This window comes from Cupressus sempervirens, chromosome 6, assembly GCF_028749045.1.
Source record: "Cupressus sempervirens isolate cs-2001-9-10 chromosome 6, ASM2874904v1, whole genome shotgun sequence".
Classification (NCBI taxonomy): domain Eukaryota; kingdom Viridiplantae; phylum Streptophyta; class Pinopsida; order Cupressales; family Cupressaceae; genus Cupressus; species Cupressus sempervirens.
In genome coordinates, this window is record NC_143123.1 from 147,506,180 (window position 1) to 147,512,164 (window position 5,985).

Genomic DNA, 5,985 nt, shown 5'->3' on the forward strand with positions numbered 1-5,985 from the left:
GTGTCGTACAATTTGGTCATCTTGCATGATCTAACTCTAGGGTGTTCATTTGCACTTCCAAGCTTTGATTTTTGATTTTCTATTTTTTTAACAGCTTCTACCAGTGTTTTTGCAAGGTTACTTTGAGTTTTTCATGCTTAATTGATTCCCTAACCTTGTGGTTTTGTAGGAAATCACTTGTTTTCTTGTTTTCCTAAAGGAGAAATTGTAAAAAGGGATACTAACACTTTTTATAGAGCTACAATAGCACAAAAACAAAAAATATTTTAGTGTGTCTTCATTTCATTTCATTTTGCCTGCATATACTGGTTTTTTTCATTTCATAGGCACATAAAACCTATGAGCAAGGTTCCTTTGTTGATAAGAGAGTATGCTCTTTTCCCTTGAGGAAAATCATAAATCTTGACTCTTCCTTGGATCTAAAAAGTGGATGACACATTCCACTCTTGAGTAGTCTTAAATAGCTTCCTCGACATGCTTGGGGGAAGTAGTGGAGAATAGGAGTATGCCCTTCACCTTCTTGATGAGTTAAAATTATTGACCTCCTTGGTGTGGACCCATTTTGTTTAATATCCTAGTGAGATCTACTCCACTAGAGGGCCTTCTATTTTGTGGAAAGATACCAATAGGAATGACTCAAGTGGGAACTAGAAAAACCCAACTATCCAATCCACTCTAATCACAAGGCTCTTGACAAAGGAGAAAGCCTTGGGGGTACTTAGTGAGATTACTTGTAGGATTACAACCATAAAGAAATCATTAGGTGGATATGCTTATGATATAGCAGCATCTTGGGTTTTCTTGGTGACTACTTTGGAGTTCATGGGAGGAGGCTCAGTAGTTGCTTGGGAGGGTGCTTGGACTATACTCGATTGAAGAAGGACTAGGAGCTCAACATTTTTTATGGAGATTGACATGGTCTAGGAGCTAGGCATGTTCTTGGAGCTCAAAATTGTTTATGAAGCTCAAAATGGTCTTTGGTTTCTTGGCATGGTCTTTGGAGGTCGGCATGGTCTTGGAGCTTGGCATGGTCTTGGTTGCTTGGCATGGTCTTTGGTTGCTCAGCATGATCTATAGAGCTCGGCATTGCTTAGGAATTTGGTGCCTATTGCAGGCCATGTAACTAATTTTTTATAATGAGTTAGAGGATTAAAATTTTAAGGATTTAAGAGGCCCTAGATTTATACCTATGGTTCAAAGCACTAGTTCTAACTACATTGCAGCTAGGAGATATCGTGATTTTACTCGGACATCAATTTTGGGCATTTAATTGATGTTGCAGGCCAACTTGTGGCATTTAATTTATGTATTTGTATTTAATTTGTGTTTTGGGCCAAATTGTGGCTTATATTGGTATAATTAGGGGCTGTGGGAAGTCTTTATTCATTATTCATCCATCATGGAGAAGAGTAGGAGCTTGGAAGAGTGAATTTGGAGAAGAGCCAATAGTTGCAGCTTGGAAAACAAGGAGATTGCTTAGTGGGCTTGCGAGCACAAGTTGAGATCTTCCTTGGGGGTTTCTATCAAAGTGTGGATCTAGAATACCTAGGGTTTGGATTGGATCTTGAGGGATCTTTCAACACTATTACTTTCTTTGTATTTTCCCATAACCAGGAAGGCCTTATAGCCTGGTACATTACATGTAATCAGCTATATCTATGAATAAAGAATTGTGATTTGATATTAGATCTTCATTGTTGTTCCTAAGTGTGTAGAAAAATCACCAAAGTTGAGGTAGTTTTCACTAATAATTGGGTTGGAGAAGTAGATCTAAGTTGGTCTTGATCTAGTGGTGAATTTTCTTTCTAGAGTCCTAGATCTTTTGGTTGTGAGGTGGCAGATCATGGTTCTGACTTGGAATTGTAGAGGGCTTACAAATGGATTGATGGATGACTAATCTTATTGAGGCATGATCGTAGAGATTTTATGGATTGTAGATCCATGGTCCTAGAATTGTGATGTGGTTCTTGATTGTTTCATGCAAGGTGGCAGGCTGCGATCTAACTTACACACAATTCAAGGTTCTCACAAGGAGCATGAGAAGAATTTTTTGCAAAGGGTTTGCGAAGATCTTAAAAGATGGCTCCAAGAGGATTGGACCTTAAAAGGATTGCAAATATTTGTGATATAACAGAGAGAAGGTTATTTGAGATGACTGCTTGATTTGAAGCTAGCTTGGCTGATCGAGTTAAGGATGGGGTGAGGAAGGAATTCTATAGCTATTTGTGGAGTTGGAGTCTATTGATCTAGAAGAAAGTTGTTTGGCTGATTAAGAGACTTTTTCACAAGAGAAGATGGCATACCAAGGTCGAGGTGGAAGAGGTTGGTTTTGTTGATTAGATTGTGGAGTCTAATATAGAACTTGTAAAGCAGCTAGAGGTTATTGCTGAAGATATTCCTAACCTTGTTGATGCTAGGATAGAGGTTGGTTTTCATGATCATTTGGTTGGATCTAACATGGAAATTGTAGAGCACTTGTTCATGGATGATTTGATTGCCATTAATGAGTTATGTGTTGCTAAGAATCTTGTTGTGAGTAATGAGATGGTTGGTGTTGTGAGTTTGGAATGTGTTGATGGAGATCTGCATGTTGCTACTGATGTGGAGTTTGTTGTTGCTAATGCGGGGTTTGTTGCTGTTGGTGTAGATTCACTAGTTGTTGATGTGGATGAGGGTTTGTTGATGAAACATTATGTTCAGTTTGTTCCTTGGGGTGAGCATGTTGATTGAATGGTTGAGATTCCAATGTTTGATAAAGTGATATAGATGTGGATGATGAGCAAATTGGTTTTCTTGTCCCTATTGGAGTGGAGGCCTTTTGTGAAGATGAAGATGGTTGTTGTTCTTTCTTTGGGCATGAAAGTGTGGGATACACTTTTCTATTTACCTAGGGAGTTTGATGTAGGAGCATCTTGAGTTTTCTTGGTGATTACTTTGGAGTTCATGGGAGGAGGGTCGGTAGTTACTTTGGAGGGTGCTTGGACTAGTACTTGATCGAAGAAGGACTAGGAGCTTGACATGTACTATGGAGCTCAGCATAGTCTGGAAGCTCGACATGTTCTATGGAGCTCAACATGGTCTTGGGGCTTGACATGGTCTATGGAGCTTGAAATGGTCTTTGGTTTCTCGGCATGGTCTCTAGAGGTCAGCATGGTCTTGGTTGATCGACATGATCTATGGAGCTCAACATTGCTTAGGAATTGGGTACCTATTGTAGGCCATGCAACTAATTTTCTATAATGAGTTAGAGGATAAAAATTTTATGAATTGAAGAGGGCCTATATTTCAAACTATTTTTTGAAGAACGAGTTCTAACTCTATCAAAGCTAGGAGATATCATGATTTTACTTAGACATTGATTTTGGGCATTTAATTGATGTCATAGGCTAACTTGTGGCATTTAATTTATGTATTTGTATTTAATTTGTGTTCTAGGCTGACTTGTGGCTTATATTGGTATAAGTATGGGTTTTGGAGAAGTCTTTAGTCATTACTCATCCATCGTGGAGAAGAGGAGGAGCTTGGAAGAGTGAATTTAGAAAAGAGCTAGTAGCTGCAGCTTGGAAAACAAGGAGATTGCTTGGTGGGCTTGCAAGCACAAGTTGAGATCTTCCTTGGGGGGTTTCTACTAGAGTTTAGAACTAGAATAGCTAGGGTTTGATTTGGATCTTGAGGGATCTTTCAAAACTAATTTTTATTGTAATTGGTATTGTATTTGGCCCTAACCCATAAGGCCTTACAGCCAAGCATATTGCATGTAATTGGTTATCTATTTATAAATCAAGTGTTGTAATTTGGTATCAGATCTTGTGTTATTGCTTCTTGTCATTATTTTTTTGATGCATGGTTATTTGCTGGGGGATTTCTTTTTCTAGATCTTGAATGCATGGTTTTATTGCCTTGTTTGGTGGAGACATCTTTGTTTGAACCACCTACCCTTTGGCCACTAGTTTATTTTACCAACTCCAACTATTAATTTTTGTGGTGAGTTTCCCATCTTTTTCCACCAACTAATTATTATTTTTAGAAAAGTGAATATTTTTATGCATTTTTTGCCTCAACAACCATTTGACCATTAAATTTGGGTTCGTCACTTGCTGACATACTGCATCATTGTGCCTTGTAAGCCCTTCTAGCTTTTTTTGCACCACTCTTTTCTTTTTATCTCACATTGCAACATAAGGACCTTATTTTTTGCAAACAAGATATTGTCGAAAGATGGTTCCAAGCCTGTCACAATAGTGTATGTATTTTTCAATTTTGATGCTTTTTAATGGTTTTTTATTTCAAAGTTTAGAGTTCTTTTTTGTACTGTAAGAGACATATCTTGAACATATGATCTCCAATTTGGAAATTCTTTATATAGTTGGAAAGGTCTTTTAGAGCTCTTTCCAATGATGCTAGTTGTTTTTCCAGATTTTACTCTAGGCACTAACTATTTAGTTTCTTGCATTTTTGTATTCTGGTTGATATCTTAGTTGTAGGTCTGGGGATCAATTTTTTTGCTTCAAATGATTCATCATGAGCTGTATTATCTATTGTATCAGCCTTATGTCTCTTTTGGTCTTTGTAGATATCATTTGTATTCATTCTTACAAATGCACTGAGATAAAGTGTCATATTCCATCTATATTTTTGTTTCATCTATTTTGCCTTATTTTTCCTTCTTATTTGAGTAGTTTCATTTGAGACACTCATATAGATTATTGTATTCTTAGGATTCACCATATCTTGTGCCTTATTGTATATTCCCTACTCTGATTAAAGTATCATGGGGGGTTGATCTTTTACCTTTGTTTTCCATCTACTTTTGTCCAATAAGTATCCCTTTTGTGACATTAGCCTCATGATGTGTCTGAGATTAAACACTTTAATACACACATTAAGTATTCTTTTATCCATCTTAATTGTGGTTCCTTGACATGCAATTCTTTTGGCCCACTTTTCTAGTTTCCTATCACCTCACCATTTTCTACATTAGGGGATTCTTTTGTTGGTTCTTATGCTTCCTTGGTTTTATGGAATGAGAAGTGTATTCAATATTTGTTCCTATGTACTAGGTGGATGTAGTGGTTGGGTATCTATGCATTTCAGTGAGATGGATAATTTACCATATAGAGAGTTCTTTTTTGTACCTACTTTGGATGCAACCTTCCATGTTTGATTGATCAACTCTTTAGGCTTTGGTGTTTCATGTCATCTTTAAATTTGAGTTTAATTGTTTTCTTTTGCTTGTCTCCTAATTTGAGTAGTATCTTCTAAGGGAACTCATGCATATTATAGTCTTGTCTACCTAGTTAGGTTCTATTTTAGTGGAGGTTCTTTAGATCAATAGTTACTTTTGACAGAGCTTTGTAGCTTCTATATACTTCAGTATTATTCTTCATGGTCATCTTGTATTCCTATCTTTAGAGACATTCTCTAGTTTGGAGGCTTCTTTAGTCCTTCACTTTTTCTTTCAACATTATTTCTATCTCTTCTTAGAGTAGGGTTTTTCCCATGTGATTTTATCTATTTCTCCTATTTAAAAAGATTTGGTTGTGCTTGGGTACCTCATTAGGCCTTATGGTTGGGACCCAAATTTTCTTTCAGTAGTAGTTTCTAGGTTTTTAGTTACTCCCTAAGTTTATCTTAAGGGGGCAGGGGGGTGTTAGAGTAATATTGTGTTTTCTTATTACTTCAATTTTACTTAAGCTAAACTTTAGGCATATAATAGTTATTTATTTTATTAAATATTATCATGAAACCTAGGTTTTACCTTTTAGGGTTTTTTTAATCTACATTTATAAGGATTGATCTCTCTTTATCATTTAAACATTTATTCACTTTTTGAATAATAGAAAAATCTATTTTTTCTCATCAAGAATGTCTCCTCTATGGATCTGTGAATTCCAGCCTTCATAGCTTTTCTCCTCTCTTATGTGGTAGGTGTTTGCATACAATGATTCTTAGGTGCTGAAAGATAGAGCTTTCATCAAATTCATC